This window comes from Carassius gibelio, chromosome A3, assembly GCF_023724105.1.
Source record: "Carassius gibelio isolate Cgi1373 ecotype wild population from Czech Republic chromosome A3, carGib1.2-hapl.c, whole genome shotgun sequence".
Lineage (NCBI taxonomy): Eukaryota > Metazoa > Chordata > Actinopteri > Cypriniformes > Cyprinidae > Carassius > Carassius gibelio.
The window spans coordinates 10,613,375-10,630,719 of record NC_068373.1 but is presented as its reverse complement, the minus strand read 5'-3'; the positions used below and the strand labels follow the sequence as shown (position 1 = coordinate 10,630,719).

Sequence of the window (17,345 nt, the reverse complement as noted above, 5' to 3'; positions counted from 1 at the left end):
CATTCGGCAGCACAACTGCTCGGACCTTCTGCTAGGAGGGGAGTGAAATCTTGAAGGGCACTTGAAGACATCCCCCCTCCCTCCTCTACCATCTTCTATTCACTAAGTCATGCCACAAGAAAACTTTTTTGGCGAGGGATGTCCCATGAAGAATCTCTTGAAAATGTTAGCGCGAGTGAGAGTCTTCGCAGGACAAGAGATGGCAGCGTTTAAGGTACAGTAGACTACTTTTGTTTTATTTCCCACACTTTTAGTGTTTTAAGTTGTATTGCTTTATGGCCTTCTCGCAGTAGGGTAGCAGAGGCACATTTGTCGTGTTGTGCCACGGATGTCTTTTATGGCTGCTTTGACAGAAAGGGCAGCTTTTGGGAACCGGTTGTCGTGTGTTTACGATAACTTCTAGGTGTGTGCCATCGCAACTAAAGTGGTAGCATGTGTAGCACATCTGTAGCATTGTTAGATGGTGTATTTGTTGGTGTTGATGCTGAAGTGCCAAAAAAAAGTGTCCACGCGAGCGTCTGTTTGTCCCTTCACGTGCGTGTGAACGCGCATGTGTATCTTCTATCAACACTGTGAATATGCATGAGTTGTGCCACATACACATCTGAGCAATATCTAGATATGGGATATGTAAGTCTCCTAGCTGACAGTTTGACATGCTTCCCTAATGACTGTTGTTAATGGCACTTCATTTAGTTTACATATAAGTTTGTTTTGTTCGCGTGTGAATGTGTCTCTCCACCTAAAACACATTTTTATTCCATCAGAGAGCTCGGGTGGCACACAGGTGCAAAGCGGTCGGTTTAAAGAAAAAATTATTCGATGTTCTGTTGGTCAGACAGGAATGATCAGCACCGAAGAGAATGTCTCGAGAGCAACTATCTGTCTAAAACAAACGACTTGTAGCAAATTGCTTCAATTGCATGTTGTGTGCTTAGATGAGCACGAATGCTCTGATACGGGCTCACCGCCATTTAACCCCCTGCAAATCAATCTTTTGTGCGTATTGGAGAAAAGGCCAGTGGTTCTGGTTTACGGCTTTCGCCTCTCTCTGCGGAACTGTGTAGCATGAAGCGTGGCAAAAAAGACAAAAATATAACTGATATTGAGGGAAGCTGAAGGATGACAGAAAAAAAAATCGATTCTTGCAGCAAGCAGGCAGAATGGCAGCAATGGGTTCAACTAGAGGACACGTTTTTTTCTGACCGATTAGGTCTGTTGCGAAGGCTCAGACTGACCCCACTGAAACCCTTGACCCGGCGCGGACCGGACAGCGCTATGTTTTACATGGTCAGCAAAGCCCTAGGGCGAGTTTGTCATAACAGCGCGGCCGGGGCACTGTAACCCGAGGGCACCGTGCTATCTCTTCCCTCAGACAGTCTGGTAAACTATCGGGGCCCTTAAAACAACAGCAGCCGTGGCCTTGCAAAGACCCGTCCTTAAACATCTCTCCCGTCTTTTGGTTTGAGCAGCTTGTGTAAGGCCCGACTAGTCACCACGCGTGTCAAGACCTGCAGAATACACACGACGAGACTACTTTACGATTTCCTTTCTATGTATTTCAGTAGCTGTAACACTGTAAGGGAAGGCCAAGAGGGCCTTCCGCTCCAGAAATATGACGGCTATTTTGTGTGACAACGCCTCGCATTGTATCATGTAAGCCCCCTCCTTCTTGCTCTCCTTGTTCTGGTCTCCACTCCCTCCTTCAGTGTTTGTTGGAATGCTTGCCGCTTGGCCTTGTAACGCTGATGTGATGGTGTGGTGCCTGTTTTAGCTCACGCCGCTAATTGCGAAACAAATAGCCCTCGCGCATTGCTGAGTTATTATTGTGAAAAGCCACAGAGCGGAGGTCAGCACCGCACAGAGATATATGGTTCGCGCGCGCCAGCTTTGTGGGCCTGGGCTCAGAGCCTGTGTGTGCGTGTGTTTGTGTGTGTGTTTGTGTGTTTAAAGAGACACATATTAAGTAAGGCAAATCACCATTGTTAACATTGCCAGCAAAACGCACCCCCTCCCTTTCCTGCTACATTACTAATCTACTGTTTCATCAATATCACTGTACTATTACCGATCTCTGTCTACACATGGCCTACTACAACTATTTAGTAAATATGTTTAATCTCTCGTTTTGAAAAATGCAGATTAGGCGTGCATTAATTTCTTTAACCCGCCGTGTCTCTCCAACCGGGCTCGTCTTCATTCGTTATTAATATTTAACTAACTGAATGGCTGCTGCGATACAGATTTCATTATTTCCTGGGATAGCGAAGAGTAATGAGTGAGCTCACTAAAGAGGAATATTCAGGTGCTTTATTTGTTACTCTTGGCTTTTGAAAACGTGACTTCCAATTTAATATGCAACTAACAGTTCGCGCATGCTACAGCTATTCCTACCGCATATTATAGTAATAATGATTAGATTCGATGATAGCACGTGAAAATATAATAAATCATTATTTTGAATTAAAATTATTGTTATTTATTATTATCTAAATTATTTCCCTGAATGTAGTTTTATAACAAATAAAACTGACACATGGAAAATGCACGTTTACTTAACCAGCTGTCCGGCGAGTCTCCCTATCGAAGACTAGGCATATATATATATATATATATATATATATATATATATATATATATATATATATATATATATATATATATATATATATATATATATATATACGTTTTCACGTTTTCTATATGTATATATATATATATATATATATATATATATATATATATATATATATATATATATACACACACACACACACACACACACACACACGCACGCACGCACGCACACATTTAAAAAGGCACTACGCGTTGAAGCCGCTTTTGACAGATTTACAGTCCCCAATATGCTCAGGTATGCTCAGTGTCGTAAATCAATCTCCGCCTCTCTGTATAAACCTAGCCTGTAGCCAAATGTTGTTTACTTAAGCGCCTGTAAAATCTGGGATGTTCATTGACAATTTTTTCTGTATGATCTGAGATCTCTCTTTTCTTATAATAATAACAACAACAGCAATAATAATAATACGAATTATTGTTGTTTTATTATCATGACCGGTGATCTTGCTTATGCACGTTTAGAAAATTACCACTATTAAAGAAATATCAAATGCATTTATTACTTGCAATGTTAAAAGCTCGCGACACAGAACAAATTAATAGACTGGAATCGAATTTTGTTATAATTCTAATTCTAATTGTACGTTTATTTTAGAGATTCGGGTTCTACATGTTTGTTATTTCGTTTTAACTTTGCAGATGATTTGTTCAATAATTGAAATACGTATTCAATTCTCTCTATTCCCATTGTCCTAAAATAATTTAAAGATATGCAAGAACAAAACCATCGCGTTGTACTTTTTTCGAATTATTTTATTATTAGGTATTATTTATTTATGCTGTGAGAATTACTAGCTTGCATGCATTTCCATTTTATTAAATAATAAAAATCTAAAAATTTGGACTTTATAATCACAAATTGCTTAGTAGTCTTTTTATTTTTATGTACATGGATAAATATATCGTGATTAATTCATAAAGTCATATATTTAAAAATAAAATGTGCAATCATTCCATTTGGGATCACAAAGTTTCCTTTCATTCTTACAAAGCATTTAACACAGAGCCACATACATACATGTTTTAATCTTTGCTTTAATGTTAACATTGATATAATTCGCATATAGCCTGGTTCGTCATACGCATTTGTTTGTATTTACACCGCTACAGCTATTTTGCAAATGAGAAAATGCATGGACTGAATTGCACTTTTGAGAAGAAAATTGCAGAGGTTCAATTGCACATAAAGCTTATCTTTATTGCATTTACCCTCTTTGGCAAATAGTCTAATTGCATTTGATAAAAACGGCTGCGAAGCTGGCTACACTTTAATCGCGCTTTTTATTCGTTCCTTCAAGCTGTTTTGACTGAAATTAGCTATAGAAAATACGGTGCAGATTCTTTGCTAGATTTCTTCGAGCACACAGCAAGTCAGGCTATTGTTTGACCTTCAAAGTCTCTGTACTGCTCCGTTTCTTTTGACTCAGCCCCAGGTCTATTGTTTCCGTTTTGCCTCAGCGCTATGCAGAAGGGCATCCCATTGTTGCTTAGGGCTCGCGACAGGGTCTCCTAAAGAGACCCCCCCCCCCACCTCCTTATCTGTCGCATGCTACCTGTCTTTGCACAGCCTAAGAACACCACAAATTATGATTAATAATAATTATTTAAATCTAAAAAATAACAGTGTGGTAATGTGGATGAATTTGAGCTCATTCCAAAATACACAAATCTACTAACTTGCTACAAAGGTGCTCTCTGCATTGAAAATGTTTAAACTGTTGAACTGACTTAATTTCGATAAAATGTCACAAACGCGTGCAGTCGTAGTCTTAAATAAGCTGGCAAAGAATCAGTGATGAAAATTGGGTATGTGATATCAGTTGTAATGCCAACAGCCATTCATCAGAGTGCTTGTTATCGTAAGAATTTCTTCACACACACACACACACAGAGAGTCTCTTTTTTATTTAGCATTATTTGATGTATATTCAATGCAGTGTTACAGAGAATTCAAACAAGACATTAATATAACATCCAGGACAATATTTTGACTTTAAAATGATCGCAGAGTAGAAAAAAATGAAATATAAAATGGTGATTACAAATGTAGGCGTTTATAAAGTAACAAATGAATACGTAAAAAATTACATTTTGTAATAAACAAATGTCTGTAATAAAAATACTTAGGCGTTATAGCAGACAAAACTTGTACCACTTGCACGCAAACTAAGCCTTTATAATTAGACTATGTCTACCACATAGGTTAACATTTACCACATACAGCCCACGGTCGTGCAGTAACAAACTTTTTTCTTTACCTTTGTCCTGAATAGTATGAAGAATTTCATTTTACGAATAAAAAGGACAGAACAGACTGTAGTGTGTAGCTGTGGAGTGTTGGGTCATAGTAATCCCGCGAGCGTGCAAGCCGTGGTGCCCCCTTCCCCCTCCTGGTCACGTGATTCATTAAATAATTAATGCAGTGGTTGCAGAATAGATATGTATTCGTCAGGAATATCGCAGACATGGTCTCCTAGTGTCTGACGTGAAATTCAACTGTCCTTTTAAAAACAAGCCCTATAGCGGAGCGAAAAAAAAGCACAGGCAGAGACCCTCACAGAGGCTGCAATAAAACAAATTTGGACGGGGGAGCGTCTCACCGTGTGAAGCTTGTGAGTATACGAGGAAACGGGGAACGCCACTTCGACCGCCGCCACCGTTCCAGGCTTACCCGGCTCCTTGCATTTTTTTGCTGTTTTGTGGTGTTGTGGTAAATATCGTCCAGAAATACTCATCCTCGCCATCCCTTGTCATCATGCATGTGTCTCACAAACCCATTCCATCGTTTGAATTCAGCTGCCAACAGGAGTGATGCACATGTCATAGCATTACACCGTGCTCCATTCATATCACTACATATTTATTTTGAAAAGCAGCGTGTAAGCCTACTCTTCTTTTCTTCACCGTCCCACATAAACCATCTTTCTCTCTTCCTTTGCATGTCCCCCTCTCTCTCTCACTCTCTGTACCGTCTTTTCAGCCAGCTACTTCTCTTGATTTATAGTGATATGTGTGTCAGCGGCAGCGGGGCTGCCATTGTGTATTTGTGAGGGAGTTGTGTTGTTTATAGCCGTCTGCGCGATAAATCATTTCTCTTTGAAAATGATGGGCGAGCGACGATATGTGCGGGAACGAGGAAGAGATTCCCCGGATTACCGTTTACGCTCTCCGACTTTCTGATTCGAAAACGGCCCGCGAACCCTTCATCTTTGAGCCCCCCAAGTTGATTATCGCCAACGATTTACGACAATGGATCAGCGACTAATATGAAGGCTAAGTAGCTGCAGGTCTTGAGTTACTGAATATGCAATTACCAATTAAGGGAAGATTTGTTTAAATTTGGCAAAACGGGAACGCCTCGTCGCCTTGTAAATCTCATAAAAGTGTCCGCGCCCGCCAGGAAACTCATAGCCAGGGGTCTCATACCTGGACTGCAGCTGTTTTTCTTCATGGTGTAAACTTAATTGGAGTACTTACTGAGCAGAAAGGGGTAGCTACTGCTTTAGTTTATTCTTAACTAGAACACTGACAGAGCTTCAATTGCCTTTAAGCTAAAAAAGGGTCACGGCTATAGCCTCTCAGACACAAAGATCTTCTTTTTTTTTCTTAATCCTTATCTTTTTAATTTTATTTCTTTTTTCTCAAACTTAAGAGTAGGCTTTTCTGATTTGCTTGAGTACAGAAGACTTTGATAGCCTTTTTATTGCCCCCCCCCCCACAAGTGATTTAAATACTGTTAAAACTGAAAGAATAGCACAGAAATCTGCCTCATTGGCTGTATACTATTTGAACTGGATTCCCCCCCTTATCTGCGCACGAGGAGGAGGCTTGTCAAGTGAGCGACTTTACCTGTAGTAAATCTTGTTTATGACGTGTTAATGTTATTTCGTAGAGATGGCAATAATTGTGCAATGCACATGCGCCGCTGAAGAAGACAACCACAAACAAAGAGGTTCATCGATCTTTATTGTTTTATTCACACAAACATAAAAACAGACGTTTATTGTAATCCATGGCATTAATGTCAAAATGAAAAAAAAATATATAACAGTTGTTGTTACTATTAACAGCAATAAATGTACAGCAGGAATAATAATAATAATCATATTGATAATAATAATGATGATGGTGACGAGGTCGGGGACCCTTTGCTTTATAGCATTGCCATTGTTTTATTCACCTCATCTCCACCTGGGCAATACAAACCGTTGTGTAGCAAAATTAGAATAACTCCGAGGCTCCTATCAAATATTAATGGGCACAGCGTCATGGCGAGCTCGTTCAAAATGTATAATTCCAGCAGTGCTCCTTGTTGCCGGGCGCTGTGTCAAAAACAATTTTCGAGATCATTTTGGAGGATGCGCAGGGGGCGAAAAGATGAGACATTTTTTCGTGCAGGGACTCGCCAGGCGGATCTCATATCTGATTTCACGAGTTTAGTGACAGCCGAGGTTGAATAAATGATTCAAAATGCCAGTCAGTTTAGATAGACATTAAGAGTACCTATATCAATGCAGGAAAAAACCCCAGTTGTGTTCATGTGTAGTCATACAGTTAGGTTCACCACAAAAGATAAAAGTGATATAGATTAAATAACATTTATGCAATCAAATATGCATCATTTATTTTTAATTAATAATTAATAACCACATTAATAATTGTTAGGTTTTAAATCTATGTATGCCAGCCGAGTAATGTAAGTATCAGCATTAAAATCCTGGAGAAAAAACATTTAAATGTCCATAAAGTAAATTCAGATAATTGTATATAAATTTATTTTGCGTTTTGATAATTAATTAATTAATTAATATGCCTGTGTATATGACGGGATATGGAAATGCTTGTCGGACTTTTTTCGTTTATCAAACAGTATTCCTACAGTTCATCACTAGCAAGTTTCCTTAGTCTTTGGATTGGATGTCGGCCATATTGTCCTTTTATTACATCCAAATGTACACTAACAAGATGGAGCAATGTATAAACTATGCTGCTGTTTCGCAATTACATTTTCAAAACTTCTATCATTTTGACTAATTTAAAGCAAACTTTACCACACTTGATCGAGCAAGACATAAGCGAAAAACAATCCAATTTTGAAATATATTTGATAATAATAATACTAAAGAAATGTCGGTATTGCTAACTTAGATAACGCACCCCATTTTCTGTGGAATGTTAAATATATTCCGTCAATAAAGATGCATAAAAGAAATGTCGTGTGTTTGTACCGATCATAGTGTCTATCATGTTTTGGCAATCACTAAACGATCACAGTGAATACAAAACTATCACTAAGCATGGTGGCTAAATGCAATCATGTTTTTGGTCTCTTACGGATTTTTTAAGCTTTTTTGTCTCTCATTCAATTCGTCATTTTATAAGGCCAACAGTAGCAGTTGTATGTAGCTACGATTTATTTTCTGTTAGCTAAGGTGAGTTTTAAAGGTGTTTCCCCTGTCTCCTAATGCACGAATAATTACCCATTTGGAAATAAATCAATATCAACCCTCTCTCTAATTCATAACGGTCTACACAGAGCAACGATTGAAAGCACATGAAAAACGAGCAGAGAAACGCTATCCAGAGGCAACATGCTGGATTTTCATCCATTCGAGGAGCATGTGGGAGCGCGATAAGAGAATTCAGCCGGAAATGTTCGAGCCAGCGTCTGCCTTTTTATGCAGTGGCTAAGAATAGCATGGATACTATCATCACACTTTTAAATAGTTATAACTGGACTTCCGTCTATGTCTGCTCGGTGTGTGTGAGCGCACGCGCCTGTTGTTTTCTGCTATCTCTGCGTGGGTAGTGGACAACCTAGCACACAAAAGCATCGATGAACGAAAGCCAAGTGCAGTGTCTTGAAGCTTTGCAGTGTAAGGCTAGTGAATGCAGGCAATAGGCATTAAGGCAAAGCTTGCAAAACAAAACCGACTGAAGCTACCACACGAAAGACTGCGCAAGCTTATTTTTGCAAAACTCGAGAGAAAAAGTATGCTTTTCCTATTCACTGGAATTTAGCATCGTTCCCTTAAAATGAAAAAAGGAGACAAGAAACGTGTTGGATGTCGACAGGGAAGGGAACAATTATCGGAATGAGGTTGACCGTGTTCGCCCTCGCCGAAGCCTGCAGGTTGCAATAACCATATGGCCCATGTGTTGGCCCCGTAGCCGTGCAGTCCCCTATTGGACAAACGAACCCCGTTGGCTTCTCCACCCTGTGTGTCTTGTCAGTCCACTGGTTCACTAGTTCACCGTGTCAATCCACCCTACTCCGCGCAAGCAGCAAGAGGCGAACATACAGCTTGAGGCTAGAGGTGGAATCTTTCGCCTGCTGTTGAGCGGTGCTCCAGAGCAGCCACACGCCAAGACTCAGAGCCTGGGGTTCGGCTGAAGGAAAAACGAGCTCCCGGAGTATTGGGGTTGTGGAGTGCGCGCGCATTAGCAGTTCCCAACTCGCCCATGAACGCTCTGATCCACAAAGTAGAGTCTTTTTGTTTTATGCAAACGTTTAAATCGATAAGGAAGCTATAAAACGTTACCTTTCTCGCATCGAACCAACATTTATATACATCTATAAAAACAATCCATGCATGGCAGTCAATCTGTTCCGTCGTTTTGCGTAGATATTCCAAAAACAAAGAGCCATCTTCAGAGGAGAGATCGGGAGGAATGCTGGATGTCAGGTAAGATTTGCAAGCTTCGAATGATGCCGCATGCCTGGACTCTTCCTTGTGTCCCGAGCTCTTCTGCCGACAAGTCATTAATTATCCGTTGTGTGACCTAGAGTCATCCCTGGGTGTGCCCGACTTCGAAAACTTTTTTCTTTGTTTTCAAACAACCGAAGACACTTGCCTTCGAATTGGTAACCGATGAGGGCTAAACGTATGCTCATTCCCCACATACCTCACTGCTTTTCTTTTATTAGCTTGTTTTTTTATTAGTTTGTTTTTAAACTACATTATAGTTTCCTCACCAGAAATTCTCACTGATTGGAAAAGTGAAGAGATTCGCATAGGGGCCTGAAAGTGTAAATAGTAGACAGATTTATGACCTAAACAGATGACTGCTTATTCTACTAACAGCTTCTAATTTCGACCTTTGCTTTGCTCTCCACTGAACGCGCCACAGGTATCCCAAAATGGCCTTATGGCTATTTTGTCTTGTTATTATTTTTCAATTTTGCTGCTTGTAAAACGACTGGTGTCCCCAAAACCTACAGTAGGCGCTGGCTGTCAAAGGTAATAGAGGAGCGGCTAATAATTCAAATGGGGCCTCAAGGTAGACGGCTATATTGAAACATAATGTCTCCTCTGTGTTCCAAGCTCTTTGGTCGTTTAAACGTGGAAAAAAAGAGGAAAAAAAGAAAGAAGCTTAGCTCAAACACACACACACACACATATATATATATATAAATATATATATATATATATTTTTTTTTTTTTTTTTTTGCTATTTGGTACATTTTACTTTTACCAAATTTCGTGAATTTCAAAAACCCACAGGCGATGAAATTTTAATGTAAGTGATATGTGATATATAAGTGATATATATATATATATATATATATATATATATATATATATATATATATATATATATATATATATATATATATATATATATATATATATATATAAATATATTAAAAAATGTGATTGTAATTGATCATAAATTAGAATTAATCTCTAAAAAATATATATCTCGCGTAAAATTTTCAATGAATGAAGACGGGACAAATCTTCTTTTGCATATTACCTATAACGGAGACACAGGCTAGTATAATTAAATGTCAACAACCTTTGACTATAAATCACTTAAAGTTTCGGAGACAAATGTTTGACATCAAGTAAAAACTACATTGTCACTTGCGGACATATGCACCAAAAGGTACTAAAAGCTCAGAAAACAGTCATCTGAGTCAAACTGACCACTTTGACACATTTTGAAAAATCTCTTCTCTGAGTAGTACTTTTGGTTTTGTTTTTGTCTTGATGGTCGTTAGCCCAAAAGAGGAATTTTGACCAGCGGTTTCCGTGAGCTAGTGTACAGGTCTGAATAAAACCCACAAAAGTCTAAGTGGATATAATTTAATTGATTTTATCATAAATCACTGACAGTACAGAGAGAGAACCAGTTAGATAGAGCAATCTAAAGAACAGTGAACAGTGAGACTGCCAACTAGGTCATGAAGCTTATATATATATATATATATATATATATATATATATATATATATATATATATATATATATATTATCCATCAGTCTCAGAATATTTTATTGCTGTCATAATTATCATAGTCTGTGATTTTCATGGGCACTAGTAATGCAATGGTATGTGGAGTCATGTAGCTTTACTAAAGCTCGTATTTACATGGCGACCACAAAATAAATCATTCAATGACTGATTTAACTTATATTTTACTCTTAAAGTTAAAATCAGATCCAGCTGCAACTGTTTCACTTCTAACGGAGTGCAATTTTATTTTCTCTGCTCATTTGTCAGATTTGTGAAGTTGGCAGTTTTGGGGACCCTGGGGGCATGGGCCTTGGTTGACCCAAAGACCCTCTCTCTTCCTCAGTCAGTGTCTTCATTCAAAAAAAGTTAAACATTATCCACCCTATCCACAGATGGTCCTTAAAAATTAACTTTGTGGTCGAAAACCTTTTGGATGAATGTGACTTCGGATATAAGAGCATCTGAATGAGTTATATTAGATCAAGGAGGGTTACAGGGCGTTGCGCACTAATGCATAATCTTCAGGTTTCGTTTAGCTAGCCTTACCAGGAAGTCCACTTGGACGATATTTTAATAAAGGTTAAGCGTTAGAGCGGTTCAATTAAACAATATATCCTCAAGTAATACAAACATAAACCACTTGACCCCACTCCTAAACAATAAATAAAGTTTAATTCGCATATGAGAAAAAGTGCGCGTCTTTGTTGTGATCATTGCGCACAGGTCAGTAAGGCGACCCAGAAATCTATAGTTGATGTTATATGCGTGGGTGTCAGAAACCAAGCCCCCTGCCAATTCACACAGTCTGAGCGAGCAGAAACGCCTTTAATCGTTCAAAGATTGGCCACAGAAGGCCTAACGTATCCAGCGGCCTCACACTGAAGTTTGTGGTGTTGAAAGTTGGATGTCACCCGCCAGACTGCAAGAGAAAAGAAGACATAGCTAGCCGCTCCCAGCTTAAAACAGCCTCATCTCTCGGCATTTGGGTATGCTAAGCGTTCGAGCTCATTACTCTTCAAAGCACTGGAATCCAACGAACGGACTTGATGAAAGCTCACCATTTCTGTGATGGGGAGGCGATATCAGTTTCTTTTTTCTGGGTGTCACTGAAGAAAACGAGTCAGAAGTCATAAATTGCGGATTCTAAATGAAAATACACATTTCCTATTTCTGGATTTATTAGACTAGAGACGTTAAAAAGCCATTCTGACGCATGCGTATCACGTGAGCGAAGGATTCAGGGCATTATTTTGGATTTGGAAAGAGGGCCCTTAAGGAAGTCACTACTAAGTCACTTCTAAGTCGTTCACAACCGCCTGGTAAATTACACAACAAATGGGATGAGGTCGGTTTTGCGCTGACTTCCAGTAGGTACCATATGTGCTTCTCAAGGGCCTGTGGACGTACAGGACGGGATATTAATGCATAAATATAAGACGTTACAAGGGGATTCCAAAGTACCTCTGATTGATCATTAATCTGGTGAGTTATCGCACCTCTGCGGAAAGGTCAAGCTGCAAACCCAGTGCCAATCTATCAAAGCCAAGCCGCGCGCCTCTTAGTTTCCCGTATTTTTTTCTTGCTCTTACGTACGTGTTGCATGCATATTTTTGAAACGATGACCTATATTACACATGGATACGACCATACAGGGGTGATGCAATATCCGAGGGTGAGGGATATAAAGGTGAAAATGTAACTGGTTTATAATTGAGTAGACATGAGTGTAAATGAGTTCACATTGTGAGCTTTACTATATTTAAACGGTCATACAAACCTAACACAATCTCCCATTACCCGTGCATACACTTAATATGCATTTATATAAATGATGCAAGAGCCCTTTGTTGCAAAGCCAGGAGTAATGAGGGCACGTGAATCCGGTAGTTGATTCCTTCTGACCCTTCTATAGCATGAACAATAATTATACACCACTGGAACGCTTTCCGTGTAATAGAGGAGAAGCTGGTTCTGGTTCGGCTAAGCCGTTGGTTTCTGGTTGCTTTCTCTTCCATTTTCCTCACTAAAAATTGGCTCATCAGCTCTTCTGGCTGGGAGCTGCCTCCTCCCTTTGTTCTGAGAGCAGCAGCGTTCCTGCTTGCTGGGGCACGAGCACCCTTCACTTTATAGGTAACTTTAGGTTAGTCCAGCAAGGCTGCGGGTCGCTGGCGTGTTACCGGGGACGAATCGACCCAAAATACCCGGACAGAGGTAGAAACGGGCCCGGGTGCTGGGAATGGAATCGAGCCAACGGCGTGCGTAAGTGCGGGGATGCAATAAATAACGTTATAGCGCTGTAGGCCGCAGAGTCGGGGAGGTCGGGGGAATCCTCGTTTTGATTTATGTGTTTGGGGTAGCTGTCACGAGCCGGCGAACGAAACCGTCCAACGTTTTTATTCCACTTTTAATAAGCGCTGCTATGCAGACCAGCAAGGCCATTTCATTTCATTTCTGTTCAGGCCATCGCCTACTGTATATATCCATTTTCGGTTCTCCGGGGCACCCGCTTGGATTAAGGACAGTGTTTATCAAGTTTATGGGCGGATTTTATACCAGAATGGTGGGGCTCGAGCTTCATGGTTTTGTCATTGGTCGCTGGACGTTGTTGCTTGATATATTTAATAGTTTTCAATCTGTTTCATAGTTTGTCTGATTTATATGATGATAGTATTTAAACGTAAAATGTTGCTGCTGTTGTTATTATTATAATTATTATATGTTAATATGTTTTTAATTGTCTGGGGATGTTATAACTTTAAATAACTAAATTTTGCATAACAAAAGAGCAAGCCATTCTTTATCACAAGGCCGGTTGAGCTTGTTATGCTATTAAACTGACTTAAAATTGTGATTTAACTACATATTTTCAGCATCATGTTTTTATTCACTTATTAATCTATATTTTCAGTGTTTGATTAAGAGCGCATGTATGCTTTGGGTTTTCAAATGATCCTTCCTACTGTCAGTAAACCGTTAGCAAGGCCAAAGGGTCTTTTAAATGATTAGAAATATCATGCTTAATTCAATACATGTTGAAAATCAATAGAAGTAAGGGACTTTGGGATACAGCGTAAACATTTTCGTTGGCCTCGAATTTCTCTCTGTATTCCCGAACATGATTTAAGGTTAACATGTCGGTCAACAGTGGCCAACCATCAAATCGTCTTCGAGGTCAATTTCTCTACATGAGGTCTGATGTTCTCTATTGGATTTTTGGCGACCCCGTTTTGATAGCATCTCTCCTTTTTTTCTGTTCCTCTACTTACAGTTCCTTCCCGTTATCAAGAAGTTGTATCCTTGCATAAAATCTAGAAGTGATAAAGGACAATATCTCGGTAAGTGATTCAATCTTTTTGCGTTTGACAGTGATTTATACCCTTTGGTTATGTGTTTGAGGAATATATATTTTTTCTTTATTCTAAAACATTGGTATTATTATGAAATCTTAATTTATATTTTTACTTATTGAAATAAGAAAACGAATTTGAAGAAAATGCATGTTTTATTCAAATGTTTTAATTTCAAATACATTTCGTACAATGCAATATCAGAATTTTAACTGTGATAGTAATGCAGTTGCATAAGAATGCATGTTTGATTGCATATAATGAACCCAATTTAATGGCAATTATACCGGTGCATACTGGGTGAACAAATTTAATTAAAAAATATATATATAAAAATGAAATTACATGACCCCTATGCTATATTTATAGATGCGCATCTCGTGTGCATCCACGTTGTGTTTGAAATGTAAACACAGAATGTTGTATTGGGGGGAAAATCTGTTCATGTATGTTTGAGACTGCCAGTGAAATCTGCATTGGAGTGATATAGCATTATAGGGACTAGCATGGTGATTACGTACTTTCTCATTTTTATGGGTGCTCGTGCATGTCATTTTTTGCAAAATCTTTGAAAAAATCGTTTGACACCTTAAATAATAGCTTAGCAAACGGTGACTCGCTACTCACAGTTCCAGCTAGAATAACACTCACAACATGTTTTTACCATGTAAATAAACATCCAAACAACAACGTTAACAGCAGCTCATTAATTGTTTCGCCAAAAGGCTACTGGAACTATTAGCTGTCTTAGCATACCATATATTCATTTCAGGGGCAATCTGAAAATATATATTTTCATTAATGCCATTATTTTTTTTTGTCCTATTGACATAAAACTAATTTCTCTTTAAATTGTTCTTAGAGTACTAACTGCAATTGACAAAATGTAAAAATTACATTTTGTAGAAATTAAAACTAAAATACTCCACAAAGCTCTATAATCTAAACAATTGTTATACTCCTTCAATGTCCCTTTTCAAGACAGACATACATTAGACTTAAAACGAACTCAATTTTAATTTCAGAAAGGAGCATCCAGGGATCCGCGTGATGTGGATAGAATGTCCCAAAGTGTAGTTTTGTTTCTGTTTTCTCGAGATGTACATCCAAGGAATAAGGCACCGAGACTGTGGATGCCTTTTTTGTATTCCGATGAAAAAGAAAGATAAATGTAACATCCATCACCGCGCAGCTCAATATTCTGTCCTTTTTTAAAATTAACAATATGATTCCCAATCCAGCATGACATAATCCAAACGGTAAAACTCGACCCACTCTCTGAACAATAACAGTTTGTTAATGTTTATATCACAGCTGAAAGATGGCAAAATGGAAGAGTAGAAATTGTGTTTTCTGCATTTCGTTGCCTCAGCCCACGTGTTAGTTAATTAGTGCCCTTTTAAGTGGCTCCCCATTGGATCCATTTAGCAAAGGTTGCAAAATAAGGAACAATACCGTTTAGTAAAAAGTTGCAGACACCTACATTTTTGCCTTGTGCTTTCCTCCCACACCGTTGGTGATGCTCCCTATTCAAGCACCTAGAAGAAATGCATCTTTTTAAAGTTGCCTGTTTACAGCTGCCTGTGTATGGTGGAAGTCATAAATCTTACGTAGCCATAAACGACGGGGGTAGTGTCCTGAATAATAAAAATAGAGAGAGAGAAAGAAAGAAAGAGAGGGAGACGTGGTGTTTGGCTTAAGGAGAGAGAAGTAGCAATATCTCCTGAACACCTTCGTGCACCCCCCTCACCCCCTTCCATTTTGCTCTCTCTCCAGCATTCTTCCTCGTTTCCTTTTCGCGTTTTTCCATTCTGTCCTCAATCCTTAAATGATGATATGATGATAATTTGTTCTTTTTTTGTAGCCTCCGGTAAAAACAGAAGGAACTCTGTCGTCTAGTTTTAACGTGCACGCGCCATCCATGATGCTCGCAGGAATTGTGTGACTCGACAGAGCTTCTTAATATATATGTGTATAGTATATATATAAAAAAACCTTTCTTTTTGGTGATTTGTTTTCACACCCTTCCCTCGGGTCTCAAGTCCGCCTGTTGTCTGTTCTCTTGTTCTTAGACCCCCACCCCATTGGCTTTTATATTTTGCGCCTAAGTTATTATACAAGTTGGGTGTGTTGGCAGGGATGTGATGAAATATTAACAATGCAGATAGAATGTTGTTTCTGCCTCAAGCTAAGAAGCAAGCCGGAGCTGAGAACGTACTTCCTGGTAATTTAATATACACCGTTAGAGTAAGCGAGAGAGTCCTCTCTGCTATAGTTGCCTATTAAACAATGTAGAGCATAAAACCACACAAGTGCAGAGACTCGGGGAAAAAAAAAACTCTTCAGGTTCCGTTATAGAGCTTTATCTTGTCCCGAGCGCCTGCAATTAGCATAAGTTTTCACTGGTGACGCTGTTTGATGGGGATTAACGCTTGCGCCTCTCACATCCAGCCTGCTCCGTTATTTCCAATAGCTGGAAAGGCCTGGTGTTACATGCAATAATAGCCTAGCAAAGGCGAGCAAATAATACCAGCAGACCCCGGGCCCCGACATGAGACAGGGAGATGTTGCGGCGAATCGGGAGTCCACCTCGGATTATGTTGTTCAATTTTGCGCCGTGAGGAAAAGGCGAGCGGAGATTGAAGGCGAAATCTGAGGCCATTGTTATCTGCGAGCAGGGCGTACCAGTCGACAGGGCGGCCAGGAGCTGTGCTGCCTGTCCATTTGCAGCCCCCCTCGCATACCTCAGATCTTTCATGCTAGACCGTCTCCCCCTTTCGCGAGCCGAGGGGAATCGTCCAGCAGCGCCCGCACTCTGGCGCGGGGCAGCCGTGCTCGAGATACCCGGCGTTTGATGCGCGCTGTCTGGCTGGAATATCGAAACTGGTATGAGCTTTGGGCTTTCTTATTGATTGCAGCGTGGCTGAATGTGGAAAATATGATGCCTGGCCGCGCGTCTCTCATCAGAGGCTAAGGTAAGCTGGTCTGAAATAGGCTATCAGTTTGTGAATGGCGGTATGTGTGTCCTAGTGATTTATGACCGTATGACTCCAAACGCGGTTCAAGAAGAGTTCACAATGCTTTAAGCTTCCAATGAAGCTGGAGCGTGCTTTCCGTTAC

The 17,345-nt window shown here is 39.6% G+C and overlaps 1 protein-coding gene and 1 long non-coding RNA gene across 13 annotated transcripts in view; one reads left to right on the top strand and one right to left on the bottom strand.

Annotated features, from left to right (window-relative positions):
• Positions 1–17,345, bottom strand: part of LOC127946398 (uncharacterized) — a 218,321-nt gene that overhangs the window by 24,400 nt on the left and 176,576 nt on the right. The gene's annotated exons all lie outside the window — the stretch shown is intronic.
• The window catches only part of LOC127946309 (homeobox protein Hox-B3a), a 51,214-nt gene that overhangs the window by 27,479 nt on the left and 6,390 nt on the right, over positions 1–17,345 (top strand). For 3 of the 12 annotated variants that reach the window (XM_052542802.1, XM_052542793.1, XM_052542821.1), the window contains exons 2-3: positions 11–214; positions 14,147–14,213. The gene's annotated coding sequence lies outside the window, so the exon portion shown is untranslated. Of the gene's footprint in view, positions 1–10; positions 215–5,095; positions 5,250–8,423; positions 9,324–11,110; positions 12,361–12,431; positions 13,138–13,182; positions 13,439–14,146; positions 14,214–16,444; positions 17,201–17,345 lie in introns of those variants that run through there. The other 9 variants (XM_052542840.1, XM_052542848.1, XM_052542855.1 and 6 more) reach the window with 9 other exon arrangements.